Below are 20,210 nucleotides of genomic sequence, written 5' to 3' on the forward strand. Positions count from 1 at the left end.
AGCAATAGAAAGCAAGAGGCCAGAGGGGCCATCTTGTTTCCTATCAGGAATTAACTGATTCCAACGGCAGGGCCTGGGTATCCCAAAATGGAGGATACCCAGAGCACCTGTCAAATTCAGCAGGGAGCTGCCACCAGCCCTACTCTGCTCTGTGGGCCAAACACAGGTGCCCAAAAACATACACTAGGGGCACAGGGTTGTACCCCCACCCATGGGTGCCATAAGGGTATCCCATGGGTCTGTATACCAACAGGAAGAGCTGCACTGCCAGGAGTCCCACATGGACTCCTGGGCAGAAAACAATACAGAACACAAATGAAAAAGGACTACAGGACAAGGACAGGGAGGCCCTGTCCCTCCAATGCATTTCCAGCATTGCAACTGTACAATAGACATCATATTAAATCCTTCTAAACATGCATCGCCCTTTCACTTTCTTCAACTCTCTTAACTCATCTTCACACAAAGTTGAGTTACATGCGGCACATTTTTCTACTATGGCTGCGGCTCCATTTCAGTGAGAAATTAAGTCTGTTCTTTTTTAATGTGCTGCGCATTTTATGATGGCTATGGTTGCTGGGAAGCTTAAGGCTTCAATGTGGTTGTCTAATAGCCCCACATGTTGCACTGGAATGCTGTCTACACTGAGGGAGCCCCTCCTCTTCCAATGTACTAGGCCTGTGTGTACTGTTGACGTCACATAGGCAGAGTCAGAGTACCTCATCACTTCCTCATCCTCAATGCTTTTCAGCGCATCAATAAGTGTGGCTACTTCTGCAGCCTGCTCTGAATAGGTTGACAGAAATCGTCTGCTCATCAGTACTTCAAAGGTGCCCTCTTTGGTCACCCTTAATACTGCTGATCCCAAATGTCTCAGCCCAGTTTGTTGGTCAATCTTGGATGAAACATCAATGAAAACCACTGCCCCTCTCCCAAGAGCATTCTCTCTAACATGTGGCATATCATTATAACATTTAGTGTAAGTGACACAGTCATGCACATCATCATCTTCTCCCACCGGTTTAGCTATGAATGTTGCTGAATTCACTACACTACACCTTACAATTTTAATCGCAGGGCTTAAGATAATTAATTAATACCCTGATGCTCTTTGGGTGGTCAACGTGCTCTTGGGTTTCTCTAAAATTGCAAAAAATGCATGCTCTGCAAACAGAGTTACGGAACATTCCATAATTCCATAATTATACTTGAAGCCTTTTCTATGGCAAATACAGCAGCCGCCAACGAATGCTCACAAGGATAGTATCCTTTCATAACTGGATCTAATGGAAGCTGGTTTTTGACCATGTCCTAGTGTCGTCTGATGTGTAAGGACTGCTGTCATGACCTCTCCATTTGAATGAGAAAATAAGTACAATTTTTCACAATAATTTGGAATCCCCAATACAGGAGCTGTATTGATTGCATTTTTTCATTAATGTAATCCTACAGTCATTTTGTCTGTCTACACCAATTTAGTTTTAGCCACCTGTGCTTCTTTAAGTGCTTTTAAAAGAGGTTGAATATATGTACTGTAGTCAAAAACCCAAGCTGTGCAGTAATTGCACACACCTAAACATGGCTGCATTTGTCTCACCGTGTTTGGCTGCATGGTTCTCATAATAGCTTCTGCTCTTTCAGGTGTCACTCTTTTCCCTTCATGCAATATTAATTGTCCTATGTATACTTCTTCTTGACAATACTATGATTTTTCTTTTTCTACTTTGTTCCCTTTTTCGGCAAGAATCGTTATATGTTTGGCAGAGTCTTCTCGGCATCTCTCTTCTGTCTCACTACACACTAAAAAATCATCTACATATTGAATATTGGCGGTTTCGACCTCAACATTTCCTAAGTTCATCTGAAGGACTCTGTTAAAGATGGAAGGTAACTCACAGTACCCCTGAGGTAATCTAGTATGTTTCAGTCAAATCCTGTGAGTCTTCATGTAATGAAATTGAGAGCAAAGCATTTTTCAAAATGACAACAGTAATATACCTGACTGTTGATGGGATATTGCATAATATTGTTGCAGGTTTTGGAATTAAAGGAAACTCTGCTTCGTCTATATGGTTTAAAGGGGAAAGGTCCTGGATAAATCTCCATGTTCCCCCCTTCGATTTCTTCATAGGGTACACCGCCGTGTTGCACAGCATATCTGATGATACCAAGATGTCTTGTTTCATTAGTGCAAATATGGTTTCGAATATCCTCTCATCCGTTCTATGGACATTAGGTACTGTTTTGCATGTGGCAAAATTGCTCCTAGTTTAAGCTTAATTTTCACTGCTCCTACTCCCTTCAATAGACCTATGTGGTATGGAATTGTGGTCCACAAGATAATTGGCAAATATTCCATGTCTTCCTGAAAAAATGGCAGCTTCATTTTTACCAACGCCATTCTCTCTGGTGCATCTATGCTCTCAACTTTAATCCAATAAGTGAGATTTATAAATGATACTAACATGTCATCTGAATAGTCATCCCATGATAGTTCCTCATCTTTCAAGTCTGTTAGTCTATATCCTTCATTAACGGCTATCACTGTTCTCCATCCTCTTCCCTCATCGTCTGTCCCATGAAGCATCACCCTTTCTTCTCTTTCCCCTTTGCTTCGAATTCCAAAGGAATAACTTGCCCTTCCTCATCATTCATGGAATTTCTGGTCTGAATAAAATGTATTTGGCAGCCTTATTATTTTACCTGTTAATTTAGGTAACCATGATAGTAAAATGTGCACTCCATATAAGAATACTTCCACGTCTCTAGGTTCTCCCCATAAAGCTTTCCTTCCTGCAAAAGCTAGTATAAATTCCCTCACATTTATATATTGTATCCCTGGGGTTGAACACACTACATTTGTCAGTAACGACATTGTCATGCTAAGTTTTGTCATTAGATCACATCCTAATATATTCACTGGTGTCTGTTTAGAATATAGCAATGACATAGGCATGTCCTGCTCCCCTATAGAAATAGGTAATTAATATGTAAAGGGAACTAAAGTCATCGCCCCAGTAAATTTCGGACATTGAAAATGTTCACTCATGGACACATGAACAAGTCGCTCCAGTGTCCACAAGAAATCCTCCACTTGTCTTGTCTGCTGGCTGGGAATTCAAATAATTTTTTAAATATATTAGCATCTTATCTCTTGACATCTGAACATGACTTTAATATGACCCTTAATATTCCGCAGACACAGATATTTCAATTGAACTCCTGATGCAGAACCCTGTACGTGCACAACAAAAATGATATCAAGTTGACTGGATAAACACCCAACAAAAATTCATTTCTTACTTAGACTTCAACTCTAATCCACTACTTGATAAGATGCCCCTCTGCCCATTTTAGAAACTCATATCTCAGATTTAGGTTCAACTTGTGGCATACTAAAGACATTTTAGCTCTCCGAGGCATTATTCATAAACATGAAAACCTCTGTCTATATTGCCAAAAAAAAGAACAAAGAGAAACTTTACAACACTTGGTGGTTGAGTGCCCGAATCTAACTGTCAAATGTTGTTTCTATTTTAAAAAGCAATTCAACCGATTCAAAACTGTGATGGCTGATGATCTATGGAAATGCATTTTATGTTCTAAGCTAACTGCAATCAGAATAGCTACCGTTCAATTCTCAGATTCTCTTGGCTTAAACAAAGATGAAAAATTGAATGTTATGTGAGGTGAATTTCAGCAGCTCAACTGCCTTAAAATTTAACATGCCCACTTATGTATCACCACCATTCTAGATCTAACCACAAGGCCTATTAATTGTATAACTTGCTGTTCAAAGTTTTAGTGACATTTCCTATGATAAGTTGACTTTGAACAATAGTCAATCACTCATGCACTTATAAATAACCTGCCTTTTCTTCATTCTATTAATTGTTTTTAACATATGATTTTAATTGTTTTGTAATATGTGTTTGTGGGATGCATTGACCCACCAGGCTCTGCCCTGCGACATAACTGTGTGCTGGTGGCACCAGAACCAGCGAAATGGCCGCAAAAAGCCCTATGCATGCTAAACCCATGAAAATTGCGCTGTGAAACCAGAAAGTTGGCTGCCAAGCTACTTTGCCTGTGTTTGTGGTGGAACAGGAGACCACACTGCTAAAACCTGTCATTGGGTTGCCCACAGAGTGAAAAGGGAATTTACATGAAAGGCAGTGCTTCATTGCAAGGAAACCCAGAAGTGCTCTGAAATCCATTTTTCCTTGGTTGCTGAAATTACAAAATAATGATTCCAAGCATCAGAAAATATCCATCATCCTTGCTGGTTGTTACTCATCATTTTATTTAAATAATCCACATAAACACACAATGTCAGGAAAAGCAGATTTCATCACAAGAATCTCCACATTAAAAAGTGTGCTGGTCTGTAAGATCTGTCAGAAATGGGCACAGTACCGCTGGCCGCCTGTGTGACAGCTGTCAGTTAATAACATTGGAAGCCTAACTTGTGTAGTTAATTCAAATGGTTGTAATTAAGTGACTTGCCATCAAAAGCAATTTAGGTTGCAACCATTTAATCTCTATGTTTAAAAGACTGGAATTAGAGATTTGTTGGCCTGTTTTGAAAATGCAAGTTTATTTTCATCAAAGAACATTTTTTAAAAAGTGGATTTTTAAAGTCAACCTCTGATGCCAGTCACAGACCTTCAAAGCAAATTCCACAGCGTACCCCAAACAAAAGGCACCTTCCTCCTGCTCTCTGCCCCAGGAACTCTCATTCAGGTGTTAATCGAGAGGGGAGGGGATTTTGCTCTGCTGCTCTGGGGAGAGACAAAAGACTCCCTTGATTGAAAAGATATGCAGATGCAACTGTCAACAGAAACTCCTGCCAAAGGACAGAGACGGGGATTGCTCTTGACCCACCAAAACTTTGGGGGCGGGGACAGAGAGTTATGTGTATTCTTAAAGCACAAGAAAGTATATTTTTGAAAAGGACTGACAGAGGATTGTGCGAAATTGTAAAAATCTGTAAAATACAGTATTGTTAATATGAAAAATCTGGTTATGTTTTAAAACTACTCAGAACTCTGTGCTATGTTCAGGGACAAGACACCAGAATTTGTGGTTTTGTAGCAATTGTGGTGATGCCAGAAATATGAAACTTCACATGATTATGCCCGGATATCATGCGCACATAAGTGTAAAAATGTGGACAAATCTGACATTGGGTACCGGACCAAAAGTGTGCAATATTGCCAAATCTAGACCCAAGTTCTCACCGCGATGGGGCTCAGATGAATACTTGCTCCAACAAATATCTGATATAAATATGCTATTGGTATTAAGGTTGCAAAATTGTAAATATTGCTTGTATGAAAAATAGATTTCATGTGCAGAAACAAAGGGAGGCTCTCCCTGGATCATAAAATACAGCGTCATCATGACACTCTGTTTTCTTCCCAAATCAGGGGAGAGGAAATACCCTAACCAATAGAATATCTAGGGGGTGTGCCTAGTAGAAGTCAGCATACCCACCCTTTTAGAAAATACATAAATAGAGATAGCTTAGGACCTAAAGGGACACACATTCACCCACCATCCAATTGCTAGTGGAGCACTTTGCAAAAGAAATCCATATTCCAGACTCCAGAACTTTGAAAGCAGAAAGGCCCATTTCCAAAGCTGAACCCTTCTCAGCTTGGCCTTTTAAAATCCTGAAACCAGATTTTACCCCAGATCTTTAAGGGGAACAAACGAACAAAAAAAAGAACAGCCTGGCTGAGCTGTGCTGCTTTCTTGCTAAGAATTCTTGCCAGAATCCAGAGATCCAATCCAGTAGAGCAGAGCTGCGACCCAATAGCTGCGAACCAGAACCAACCCGTCAGATCCTGTCCAATCCCGCCATGCAGTGTCCAGAGTGCCGTGCTGAGTGAAGAAACAGATCGCCTTGAGTCCAGTCCGGTGTGCTAGCTGAATTCCAGTCCAGAAAGTATCCCTGACCAGATCTCTGACTGGTCGATTCCAAACAGTCTTAGTGAGTATTCATAGAATAGGATTTTCACTCGCAAATATCTTATCCATAAGTATATCTTATCCATAAGTAATCCTATCCAAACCCATTCTATTATATCCAGAACTGCATTGCAGAAAATCTTTTGTCTTACCTGAATCTTTCTCTCATCCCTATAGTTCTTTGGTAATAGTAGTGTTAAAATCATATTTGAGCTAATATATTTTCTGAAGAAAGGCAAGCGTCTTGGCGGGCAAAAACCATCCAGAGGCGTTGCTGGGCTGGTGGCTGTGCTGTTGTGTAGTTTGTAGCTTCATAGTCTCCCTAGTATAAGAAACCTTGTTTTGTAATTTTAAAAAGCGCAACCTTGTTTTACAAATTTTTACTCTCTGAAAAAAACCGACCTCTACAAAAACCTTCATAACCTCATTGTTTAATCATTGAAGTGTCTACTTGAAGCTAACATCCTCAGCTTTCCAGCAAATCCAAAACCGCATCCCAACTCCTTATAGTTTTTCCATAATCGTGCTTACCACACGCAGAAAAGTTTGCCACAAATTTTTCATTTGGCTCAAATCTATCACGTGTGAAACAGCTGTACACAGCATCCGACCTCAGAATTAAGTTTTCAACTTGCTAGTTACTCAATAATCATTGCTAGTGTTTGTCTGATACCATACAAAGCGGCTCCCACTAGTATTGAATCCATTTTAGTGAATTAAATCCATTTTCAGTGTTTTTACCATTTCATTCAAAGCCACATTCAAAACCATTTTTGACAAGTTTGCAATCAATTCTGTTTTTCTCTGTGTTTGCGGGGGGGAAATTGGGATTGATACTGTATTTGTTGAGTGTGTATTCCTGAAACCTGTTTTCTCTCCTTACATCTCTTTATATTGCATGTTGGGGGGATTGAGTAGTGTGCAGGGGGAAAGAGTAATCACATTGCATTTTGATTGAACCCACAGAAAAGTATTATTTCTATGCTGCATTATTTTTCCTATCAATACTCCGTGTGATTAAAGAGATTTGTTGCGACATCGCCCCATTGGTGATCCTTGTATAAATATTAAGTAGTGTGATATATATATATTGTGAAAATCCATAAAATAAATATTTTAACTTTGCAAAACAGCCTGCTTCCCAGTTCAGTGTGACCGGGGGGGGGGGGGATTCAAAGAGAGTGGCGTGTTATAAGGGAACATCATTCAGAAATAAAAGAATTTATAGACATAAATACATAATTAAGGGTTCCAGCTGTGCATCACATGACCACTGCAACAGGAGTAGACATATGGCAAGATCAGGGTCCATTACATGTGGCCCTGAGTGAACTGTATATGGCCCCTGAGGCAAAGGAAGAGCAAAGCAAGATTGCCAAAATAGCGGCATATCTGTACCTCCATATTGGAGCAATACAGGACAATACAGTTGATCTTGGAAACAAGCAACTGCAAGCATTAGAAAAGGCCCAAACTGATCTGGACTCTGTAGAGAAAAGGCTACAGAGGAGTCATGAATCAGAAATGAAAGTAGGTAGTACCTAACCAAAATAAAAGAAGACATGGGTATCCTGCAGTAGGAGAAGGTAGAACATGATACCAAAATGCAGGCCTTGCAGAAGGAGTACCATGAAAGTTTGGACTCTCTACTGCAGAGCCAGACAAAGCTGGAACAGCAAATCATTTTCAACAAGGCAGGCGCGGAGCAGGTAGTCACCCTGACAAACTGCCTAGGCCAAGAAAAAGAAGAGATTAATAAACTAATTTTCAAAGACCTGGACACCCAGGCAGAATTTGATGAAGAGCGCCAGAAAGCTGGTGCACTCCAAAGACAGAAGGATGACCTGGCTGCACAGAGGCTTACTCTTGCTCAGGAAAGGGACACCTTAGGCCAGGAAGTCTGTTACTTAAAAGAGAAGCTAGAAGAAAATCACCTGGCCCTTCAGGGACTGGGTGACCTCCAAAAAGACCATGAAAAATTGTTAGAGCACACCAGGAGGGTGGAAGATGCTCTAGCAAGGAAGGACCAGGCCAGTATGGACAGGACTCAGGAGCTAACCCTCCTGCAGCAGAAACTGGCCCAGTACTCTAAATTGACACAGGAAGCCCAGAGAGACAATGAGGCTCTCTGTGAGAAAAATGACAGGCTCCATAGACAGGTAGCTATGCAAGAGCAATTGATAGAAACTAGCAAGGCCTTGATAGAGGAACAGAAAGCTCAGGTTCTTGCATGGCAACAGGGAGCAGGGGCTGAGAGAGATGAGGTTCGCTGGTAAAGGGAAACACCTGAGCATAACCTCAGGAACCCTAGTACCAGAGGCCTTCATCTCTTCCAATCTCTGGATTATGCCACCCCCATGTCCACTGGTGCACATGAGCCAGGGCCACGGGGATGGCAGACTTCAATCCAATGAGGAATATCGGGCTCATAGACCAGCACCTCCCAGGAATGGATGGGCGGGCATTTGGGTATGGGTACGCAAGTACTGTCAAATTTAGTGGGGAACTCCATGAGAGTAGGCCCACTAAGGGCATCCTGAAAACCTCTGCCCAGCTAGGACAGTGGGAGGGGGTACTCATCAAATCCTGGGAGTAAGGAGGAATCAGAAGACTCCTCTGAGTGCCCCAGGACAAAGGAAACAAGGCCCCCACATTCTGCCAGCCATTCCCAGGCTCGCAGAATCCGGGATAGCCTAGAAGACCAGACGGGCACCTATGGTAGCAGTGCCTCTGAGTCAGAGGAGGAGTGGACCAGGGTTACCCGAACCAAAAAGGCCAATAAGTTAAAAAGGGCCTTGCTCAAGGATCCCCTAAAACCAATCAAAGCGCTAAGGAGCGTCATCACGCTCTATCATAAGAACGCGAAGTATTCAGTTTGGGAGCACCTAGAGCTCGTTGAACAGATGATGGAAAGTTTCCATTTGAAGGACAGCAAAAGCTGTATTCAATATGTGAAATGGACCTTCTCTCCAGAGAACTCCAGCTTCTTTGTGGGGCTGGAGGACCAAAATCATTCTAGATGGTCCACCTATAGGGCGGCCATCTTGAAATATTTTTCTGTGCACAGAAATCCTCAGGAGGCTCGCAAGGCAGCCTACAACTTGCAATGTGGGGAAGATCAGTGCCCACAAGAATTTGGTCAGGATTTAAAGCGTGCCTTTGCGCAGACCACCAGAAGGGTGCGCACTGACAGCAAAGAGTCTGTGAATACTTTCTTCCACGCTCTCCCAAAGTACATCATAATAATAATGATAATAATAATTTGGCATTTATATAGCGCTACAAACCCTCAGGTATCTGAGAGCTGCTTACCCACGGTGTGTGGTGCTCATTTATCAACCTTGGAAGGATGAAAGGCTGAGTTTGGCCCCGCCGGGATTCGAACCTGCGTTAGCAGGCTCTGCACGGATGTCAAAGCGAGCGCTCTACTCGCTGTGCCACTTGACCGGCGTGACTCAGCTAGTGAGAGATTTTCATGAGAAAAGATCACTAGACTGGGTCATTTGAACAAGCCACACGCATTTATGAGGTGCAAAAGCCTGTGGAAAACAAAAATAATCCAAAAAGCCCCAAAACAACCAACACCCCTGCTGCTGCTAAGGTGGCAGAGGTGAAGGTTGCCCCATTTTAGATTTAGAGATGGGGGGGCCTAAAAACCTGCCTGCACAAAATCAGAGCAGCCCCAATCCCAGATGGACCTCGGACCAGTCACAAACAGGGAGCCAGGGAGGCAATCCCACAAGTGGGACCCCTAACTCTCCTGACTACATCAGCCCCGCTACAAGGGAAATAGACCCATCCTGGGTTATGTGTGGACTCCTCCAGCCCAAGGAGGGGGGTCCAACCAAACAGCAGCTAACTCAGGGAACTTCCCTCCTCACTTCCCCCAGGAGGGCAGTAATTCCCCAAATACTGGACTGAACTTCTTCCTGAGGTACCCGCAAAACTTTCAACCCCAAAACCATCCAACCTTCTTTCCCCACTTTCCTGAGTCCAGACAACCCAATCCGGGAGAGGGGAGGCAAAGGTTGGAGGGGTACCCACATTTTCCAAATCCGGGTATTTTGGGGGAAGGGATAGCTACCTTCCTGGGATCAGCCCAGGGGAGAAATGAGAACCCTGTATCAGCCAGAGCGGGTGTCACAACTAGAGCGCCAGGTCCAAAACATGGCACAGGATCTGGGTTGCATGCTGAGGGCTCAATAATATCCTCAGAATAGCTTGGCGGCACAGAATGCCTCAAACTCAGGACCTGGTGCTACAGAGCAATGACGGGGAAGAACCCCAACAATACACCGGTTCCCAGGGAGGAGGCACAAGGGGAAGGGGGGTGTAAGGCCTTGGAGGAAGCTTCCTTCCCCACTTGTAGAAAGCCCCTGGAAACCCAGGAACCGGAACCAAAATCTCCTGCCCCTGAAAGTCTGCCACCCAAGGAGCAGAGGGGGGGGGGGGTAGGAGAAATAAAGAACCCAAAAAGACCCATTTTGAGAAGGGGGTACAAATCTTCAAATTTGAAGGAGAGGGATCCCCAGAGGATCCTGGGAAAAGGATCTTCTCCTTCAGAGATGGGGGAACTCCTCCCAAAGAAAAATGGGTCCCAAAAGATCCAAATCCAGACTGGGTAGATGTGGGGACTGAGCTAGCGCCGCCCATCATCCAACCCCAGAATCAACAGCAGGAAAATCCCCTGATTCAAACCCATCCTGGCGACTGCCTCCAAAAGGGGGGGGGCAGCCCAGAACCAGGGGAACCCAAAACCTCTCCCATATCTAGCTGTCACCTTTTCTTTTCAGATTCCCAAGACTACAAACAGGATTCTGCCCAAATCACCTCTCTATCAGTGTCCAAAACCAAGAAACTAACCCACCAGTTGTCCAAAAATGTACATTATCTGTGCCCCCTTGAGGAGAAGGAGGTAAGATTCTATGCCCCGAACCAGATACAGGGGCAGTGTACAATTTTGGCACTGGTGGACACTGGATCCCAAGCTACCCTTCTGTCAAAAAGGGCCTTTGATAAACTGAATTCGGGAAGGGGGGAGAATTACCAAATTCGTCTCACCCCTCTTCCTGGACAACTTCAGAACTTTGACGGGAAGGAAATTCCCATCGAGGGGACTGCGGATTTGGACATTAAAATTGGGCGACACAAGGTGAAGCACCCGGTCATAGTTATAACTCCAGAGGGCACACCTTGTTTACTAGGGAATTACTTCCTGCGAAGGTTGTCTCCCCTAATAGATTGCGTAAACAAGGTACTCTGGACCCAGTTTAGCAGACCAAAAAAATTGAAACAGAGTGTCAACCATGTTAGTTTAAACGGCACATGCCACATGGTTGAACAAAAATCTGACCAAGTAGAATTTCACTTCCAGAATAATCAAATCCCAGACGTGACAGTAATAGCAGTAGGACAACAAACTGGTGATGGGGGGGTCCTCTCTATTTCTGAAAATCAACCTTCCTTCAAGTCTAAGGTGGCATTCCACACTGGAAGGAAACACTCTGAAATTCTTTACAAATTCACAATCTGAAATTCCCTCTCCTATAGTCCAAAAAATGAAAAATCAGCTCAAAGCCTGGCTGATATTCAGCAAAATGGAGAGCAGTTGTTCATCCCTATTCAGTTAAATGAAGGGAAGGACTCTGTTCTCGCCCGAGTGTGTGTGAACAACGGTAAGAGCTTCATCAGCGAAGCCATGTTCCGCCATTTCCGAAAGATCCAGCCATTCCCATATTTAAACTGTTAGACAAATGGGAAATGGATCTGGAAACACCCAATTCCAAAAATATCCTGCCAAGCAGGTGTATGCTCAAAATCTCCGTAGGCATTGAGCATAGTCCATAATTGTTGGGTCGTGCGAGACGTCACTGCCACCTTTTACTTAGGCAGTGACATTCTCAATCGCTTTGCCATTAGTTTGGACCTAATAAACTTCAAAGCTTTGTCCCGATTAGCGGATAATCCCGTGGGCTTTGATGACCCAGAGGAAGCATTTAGGTCTGCTCAATTGTTGCCTTATGCAGTTGAAATTCAGATTGGAGAGGAAGTCACCATCCCAGAAAGGACCCGACAATTCTCCCTGGAAGAGAAAGTTAAAAGAGGACAGAAATTGAAAAACCGTGACGCCTATGTTCATCTGAATGCTTCTCTCCAACAGCAAGGGTTGGGGGTGAACCCAACACCACTAGTCAATATAGAACATGACACCATTCCAACAGAGGTGGATAACAGTGACTTAAAAAGCATCGCTCTAGCCGCAGGCTCCATTATTGGAATGGAGGTTGATGACCAACATTTTTCCATAAATTTAGGTAATGAACTGTTAGGACCAATCCCCAAGGACTATTTTGACAGTGATAGTGATGACAAAACAACACCAGACAGGATCTTTACCTGGCATGGGGGGAATTTCCTGGTGTACAGATGTGACCTGTGACTTCAGGAGGGATGAGGTGATTTTCTAAGTCCGCAAGGACTGCCTTCCCCACCTGAAGCTACCAGTCCAAATCAGCACTCTGACCAGGGACTTCTCCACCCAGCTGGAGGAGGCCGCTGAGATAGCAAAACCAGAAGTCTTTCCAGGCTTCACGCAGATGGTTGAAGAGAGAGTCAACCTAGCTGATGCCTATGAGACTCTGGAGCAAAAGCAACAATTAAACAAATTTTCTTGGATTTTCAAGACCTCTTTGCAGTGGACTCATATGACTGTGGTCGCACCGACATCCACACAACAACAATTCCCACGGACCCTGACATGACTCCAGTGTTTGTGAAGCATTATCGCTTGCCTCTCGCATCAATGGAGTCCCTTACTGAAATAATTAAGAACCTCGAGTCCCGTCGGATAATCTGTCCAGTCCACAGCACCTTCAATAATCCAGTGCCGGGGATTTTGAAGCCAAATGGCCAGTGGAGACTCTGCGCCGACCTAAGGGAGCTCAACAAATGGGTCCAAACTTCCCGATGTCCTCTTCCCTACATAGACCAGGGGCTGGCCCAGATCCAGGGGTCACAGGTATTCACTGCAATAGACCTGACCAATGGGTACTGTACTGTACCTGTCAGTAGCGAGGACCAGTACAAGCTGGCCTTTACCTTCGGGGGGCAGCAGTACACATGGACCCAGACTTCCTTCGGATACATCAACTCCGGCAATGAATTTAACATTTTTCTACATAAGGCCATGCCCGACCTGGGTCAGAGGGGTAACCTGGTTTATGTAGATGATGTTTTAGTCAAAAGCCCAACTGTGGAGGAACACATAGCGGAGATCTGTTATGTTCTGACACAGTTGAGGGCTGCCAGAGCAAAACTCTCCTTTCAAAAGGCACAGTGGTGTAGAACCTGTGTACATTTCTTGGGGTATGAGATTACTCCTCAGGGTCTCTGTCCCCAGGAAAAGAAAGTGGAAGCACTCCAGAAATTAAAAGATCCCACAACTCTGCGGGAACTAAGGAGCCTCCTTGGACTGACTAATTACAGCAGAAAGTTCATTGAGGACTACGCAGAGATCACAAGACCCCTGATCCATCTTTTGAAGGGGGTCAAGTGGGAGTGGGGCCAGAACAAGCCGAGGCAATAATACAACTCAAAAGAAGCCTCTCACAAGCGCCTTGTCTAGCTTACCCTGTCAAAAACAAGGAGTTCTTCTTGGAGACAGGGTTCTCAAATACATGCTTGACTGCAGTATTGTACCAAAAGCATGACAAGGTCAATAAAGTAATCTCCTATGCGAGTAAAACTTTATCCACTGTGGAGGAAAAATTCAATGATTGTGAGAAGGCACTCCTGGCAACGGTGTGGGCATTGAAGAATTACCGCCCGTTTATCCAGGGGGAACACATCATACTGGAGACTCCACACCAGCCTCTGCAATATCTCCAAAGTGACAGAATCCGGCCCGGAAATGTGAGTAATTCCCGAATTACTTCCTGGATTCTGTTAATGCAAGGCTTTCCTGTAGAGGTCAAATATGGCCACAACAAGAAGAGTCCCCTCGCGCAAGGTCTGGCTGACTTGCATGATTGTGCCAGAGAAAACTGTCTCGAGGACGAAAGTCTAAAAATCAAGGACAACATGGAGACATACCTTAATTCCCCACACAAAGTCTTTGAAGAAGACAAGTGTAAGGGAATGCCCACTGTCTATGTGGATGGATGCTCCTACCATGTTGACAACAACGGGGAAAAAGAACTTGTGGCCGGCGTAGGGAATGCATGGGTAAATGACGCCCCAGAACCCTCCGCTGGGTACAAGATTGGTCCCCGAAGTAGTCAAGTGGCAGAGTTGATGGCTGTGCATCAAGCCATCCTCACTGCTGTCCGACACCAACTCCACGAACTGGTCATAATCACTGATTCGGATTATGTACGGAACGGGTTCGGGGAGCACCTGGTTAATTGGAAAACCAGAGGCATGTTATGTGCTAATAACAAGCCATTGAAACATGGAAAATTAATTCAAAATATTGATGATCTGGTCACCTCGAATGGGATGACCATCTACTGGAAAAAGATCAAGGGTCATTCTAAAGTAGAGGGACCAGACAAAACTGGAATGACTGTCAAAACTTGAATCAAAGTCGTCCGACCCGCTTCCCTCCTCCGTCTCCTCACCTGAATAACTTGAATCTGTATTGTAGCTGGAGGAATCCCGGTAGGTATAAGCAGCAGATGAAGAAAACCTTCCACGGTGGGAAGCCACAGCGGCCACCAGAAAACTGTGGCCGCAGCGGCCCCGTCACTGCAGAAAGGCGTTTGGGGAAAAAGCCACTGGTGTAAAAAAACCATTGTAGAGATCCGAGAGTAGATGGCAGACACGCCCGCGTGGAATGGAGATTCGAGGAAGCAATTGATTAGACGTCAGGCTGGTACGGCAGACAACCGCTCAGACAGAGTGCGTCGGGAAACTGAAGGAGACCGGGGAATCCAGGTAAGGAGCAGAGAGAGAGAAATGTGATCGCCAGAAAGTATACCCCGCAGGTCTGCGAAAACTGAAAAGAGAGAGAGAAACTGCCGAAGCCAGCAGAGAGAAAAGAAAAGGGGAAACAGTGAAAAGACAGAACAATAGCAACTGAATAGAATATACACAGCGTACAGCAACAAAGCAGTGGAGAGGCGCTTAGACGTTGCATACGCCGACAGTCCGGGAAACCGGACGAAAATACTTCCCGGCTGTCGGCGGTCGCAAACGAGAACGTGAAAAAGACTAGACCGACAACCAGAGAATAACAACATGTGTGCTGGAACTTCTAATGGCCGCTCCATCGAAACCGCCGCCATACCCTTCATGCGTTTGAACGCATGACAGTATGCCCCCGTCGGAAGGCCGCCCCCCCGGTTTACCCGGGTGTAGGTGATGAAACCCTCTGAGTAGCTGCGGGGCATGGATGTGTGACAGGGGTTCCCACGAATCTTCTTATCTAGGATAACCCATCCATCCAATCAGGTACTCCAATCGGCCCTTATGGTATCTGGAGTCGAATACATGTGACATCTCATATTCATCCTCCTCATCATCAGCCTTAAGGTGTGCGTGGTTTTATATGGAGCGTCCATGAGACTGGAAGAAAGGTTTGAGCAAGGATGCGTGAAAGACTGGGTGAATGCGTTTCAGATTGGAAGGAAGGCGAAGTTTATAGGACACAGGATTGATTTTAGCAAGAATAGAGAAAGGACCAAGATATCTTGGAGATAGTTTGAATGGATGAGCCCATCGGGGTAAGTACTTGGTAGAGAGCCAGAGCTTTGACCGCACCTCCCAAGCAGGTACAGGCTGGCGATGTGAGTCGGCTTGCTTCTTGTTGTCCCGTGCAGAATCTCTGAGACTAGTCAAAGCATTGGCATGGGCCTCCCGAATGGCTGTCAAACCAGCCTCAATGGCAGGTATGTGTGTCTGGCTGATCAACCCTGGTTGAAATCCTTTTGGATGTAGTCCATATGTACTGTAAAACGGAGACATTTTGATGGCAGAATGCCTAGCATTATTATAGGCAAACTCCGCTGTGGGAATAAGCGCTACCCAGTTATCCAGCAGACGATTACAAAAACAATGGAGATACTGTTCAAGTGTTGCGTTTACCCTTTCTGTCTGGCCATTGGTCTGTGGGTGATATCCAGACGAGAGGGCCCTTTCTATGCCAAGTGTTGGCAGAATGCTGCCCAGAACCTTGAGTTCCCCGATCGGAAATTATCTTGTCTGGGATGCCATGCAAGCGAAAAATATCACAGAGAAAGACCTGAGACATGTCCTTCGCTAAAGGAATCTTGGGTAGCGGAGGAAAATGTGCCATCTTGGAGAAAAAATCAATTGTCACCATGCTACATGTACATGACTCAGATGGTGGCAGGTGCACAATAAAGTCTGTGGTTATTACTCCCCAAGGACGAGTGGGAGTTGTGGGCTGTTCCAAGAGGACAATGGGTTTGCCTGACTGATACTTCGCCTTGGCACATACCGAGCATTTCCTAACGTACTCAGCGATATCACTGCCCATCTGAGGCCAAAAGTAATAGTGTCCGACTAGGTCCTGTGTACCCTTTACTCCTCTGTGACCTGCAGTGAGGCTGTTGTGACACCAGTGAATGGCCTTTAGTCTGAGTTCCTCCGCAGGAAGGTAGAGGTGTTGATCCTTGAACCAGAGTCCATCCCTTTGAGTGAGACCCTGCAAAGATTGAGGCGGCGTTTGTTGGGTTGCCTCTTTAACTTGTTGAAGGAAGGAGTCCACAACAGAGATTTGGCAAGGTTTGGGGAACATGAGTTCAGGGCTTGAGGAGATGGTGTTCCCAGTGTCCTTCCTAGATAGAGCATCTGCTAACATGTTTTGGGTTCCAGGGTGGTATGTGATGCGAAAATCATACTGTGCGAAAAAATGCGCCCATCTGGCCTGGTGCAAGTTGACACACTCCATGGATTCTAGGATTTTTAGATTTTTGTGATCGGTGCGAATAGTAAAGGGCTTAGCTCCACCTTGAAGTAAATGTCTCCATGTTTCACATGCCTGCTTCATAGCTAGGAGTTCTCTTTTGAGTACCGAATAATTTCTTTGGCTGGAGGTCAGTGTCTTTGAGAGGTACGCAATGAGGTGTTCCACCCCATCAAATGATTGGAGTAATACCGCCCCAATGGAAGCCGCTGAAGCGTCAGTCTTGACGAGAAAAGGCAAGGATTGATTTGGGTGCCGGAGTATCGGAGCCGAGCAAAAAAGGCCATTGAGGTATTTGAAGCTCTTTTCAGCCTCAGGAGTCCAGTGAAACGGAAGTGTATTCTTTTTTAAGAGAGAAGTGATAGGGAGTACCTCGTTGGAGAAATTCTGAATGAACCGGCGATAATAATTTGCCAGCCCCAAGAATCGCTGGACCTCCTCAACAGAGGAGGGCGTGGGCCAGTCTAGGATCACAGAGACCTTTCGTTTATCCATAGACACCCCTTCTGGGGATAGTACAAACCCCAGATAAGGGATAGAGGTAACCCCGAACACGCACTTTTCCAGCTTGACACGTAGATGGTTGATTCGGAGCCGGTGCAGGACTTCAGAGACATGTTGTGTGTGGTGTCTTGGGTCCTTGGAGAAAACCAGAATATCATCTAAATAGATGATGACAGTTATGAACATGAGATCAGAGAACAAACGGTCCATGAACATCTGGAATACCGCGGGAGCGTTCACTAACCCAAATGGCATTACTCTGTATTCGTAGAGGCCAAAAGGGGTGCGAAAAGTGGTCTTCCATTTGTCCCCTTCTCGAATATGCAAGAGATGATAGGCACTGCGTAGGTCGAGTTTGGTGAAGATTTGAGCCCCTTGCACGGCTTCCAAAATGTCGGATATGAGCGGCATCGGGTATCTGTATCGGGTTGTTACTTTGTTTAAACCCTGGAAATCTATGCAGGGCCTGAGTTCTGAAGAATCCCTCTTGGGGATGAAGAAGAGGGGAGCACCTGCAGGTGATTTGGAGGGTTGAACCAGACCGTTTTGTAGATTATTGTCCAGATAATGTCGGAGAGCTTGCCTTTCTACCTGGGAGAGAGAGAACATCCGTCCAAATGGTACCAATGCCGCAGGTGTCAACTCTATTGCGCAATCCTCGGGTCTATGAGGGGGTAGTTCCAAAGTGGCCTGCTCAGAAAACACGCACTAATATGGGAGATATTCAGCAGGTAAGGCATGGATACCAATGGACTGACTCAGGGTGGGGCTCGCAGCCTGGATCCGAACTGGACAAGTCTGGAGGCTGCAATGACTTTTACAATATTCAGACTTGAAGGCCAGCTGGTTTTTAGCCCAATCGATGTGGGGATTATGTTGACGAAGCCATGAGATCCCAAGAATGATCGGAAAATGCGCGGCCCTTATAATGTCAAAAGTTATGATCTCAGAGTGTTGGCATATCTTGAGATAAAGTTCTTCAGTGAGATGAGTGATCGGTCCTGATGACAACGGAGTCCTGTCTACCCCTTCTACTTTTTGACTCTCCTGTTTTCCGACCCGTTTGATTCCCATCTTTGATGCCCAGTGAGTATCGATAAAATTTCCTGCGGCGCCGCAGTCTAACAAGGCTAGAGAATCCATCCATTCGCCCTTGATAAGCAGCTGTACAGTGATCACCATCAGTCGGGAATCCTCAGTATCCGGGTATTGGAGGCCGAAACCGATAATGAGACGTAGGGACTGGAAGGGTATCCTCGGTGGCTTGTCACTTTTAACTCCGAGGATATTCGTTTCCCGACCGGCGGGCAGCCAACTCTACACAGTCCTGGATAGAGTGTCTTTCAGAAGCACAATAGGTGCACAAGCCCTTCTCTCTGCGGTGTCGTCGTTCTTCCGCGGTAAGAGGACCCCGGGCAACAGCGATTTGCATGGGTTCTTCCTTAGGAAGTGAGGAGGGAGTAGGAGGAGCGGATGGTGAAGGACCAGCGAAATAGGATCGACTCCTGAACTTGCGACGTTCGTTACTTCTCTCAGACAGGCAGTGTTCGATCTGAAGGACCACGGAGAGTAGCTCCGCAAATGAGGAAGGTCGTGACATCCGGACTAGTTCATCCTTTATGTCCCATCTCAATCCTCTTCGGAAGATCGCATACTGGGCCTGTTCAGGCCAGCCTGCCTGTGCAGCTATTGCCTTGAAGTTTGAGATATACGTTGGGACATCCATGGAGCCTTGATGAGCATCCAGAAGATCTTCACAGGTGGAAAATGTAGTCTCTGGTCGTTCGAAAGTCTGTTTAATTAGTGCACAGAAACCCTCATAGTCTTGTAAAGAAGGATCCTCCCCAGTGACTAGAGGAGAGACCCAGGACAAGGCATTACCCGACATGTTTGAGATTATAAACCCTACCCGGGCCTTGGTTGTGGCAAAGAGAACTGGTCTGTAAGTGAAATATAGTTTACAAGCATCCAAGAACTCCTTTACCTTTCTTGAGGACCCATCAAACTTTCCTGAGGACAATGGCATAGGAGGTAATTCTGGGCTCGGTGGGTTATCTCTTACAGTCATTAGTTGCTTAAGAACCACATTCTCTGCTTTCAGAGTTTGGACCTCTTGGGATATTTGTTGTAGAGTTTGGTTTTCAACCTTCAGAGTTTGAACTTCTTGGGACAGCTTCTGTATAGCCCCCAATAACTCTTGGATCTGTTCCGGTGTAGCCATAGTTCTTTGGCGTTGCAATATGTCACAACTTGAATCAAAGTCGTCAGACCCGCTTCCCTCCTCCGTTTCCTCACCTGAAAAACTTGAATCCGTATTGTAGCTGGAGGACTTCCGGTAGATATAAGCAGCAGATGAAGAAAACCTTCCGCGGTGGGAAGCCACAGCGGCCACCAGAAAACTGTGGCTGCGGCAGCCCCGTCACCGCAGAAAGGCGTTTGGGGAAAAAGCCACTGGTGTAAAAAAAACCTTTGTAGAGATCCGAGAGTAGATGGCAGACACGCATGCGTGGAATGGGGATTCGAGAAGGCAATTGAGAAGACGTCCGGCTGGTACTGCAGACAACCGCTCAGACAGGGTGCGTCGTGAAACTGAAGGAGACCGGGGAATCCAGGTAAGGAGCAGAGAGAGAGCAATGTGATCGCGGGAAAGTATACCCTGCAGGTCTGCGAAAACTGAAAAGAGAGAGAGAGAAACTGCTGAAGCCAGCAGAGATAAAAGAAAAGGGGAAACAGTGAAAAGACAGAACAATAGCAACTGAATACAATATACACAGCGTACAGCAACAAGGCAGCGGAGAGTCGCTTA

The sequence above is a fragment of the Ambystoma mexicanum genome, chromosome 6p (assembly GCF_040938575.1).
Source record: "Ambystoma mexicanum isolate Mex_15411 chromosome 6p, UKY_AmexF1_1, whole genome shotgun sequence".
NCBI classification, from domain to species: Eukaryota; Metazoa; Chordata; class Amphibia; order Caudata; family Ambystomatidae; genus Ambystoma; species Ambystoma mexicanum.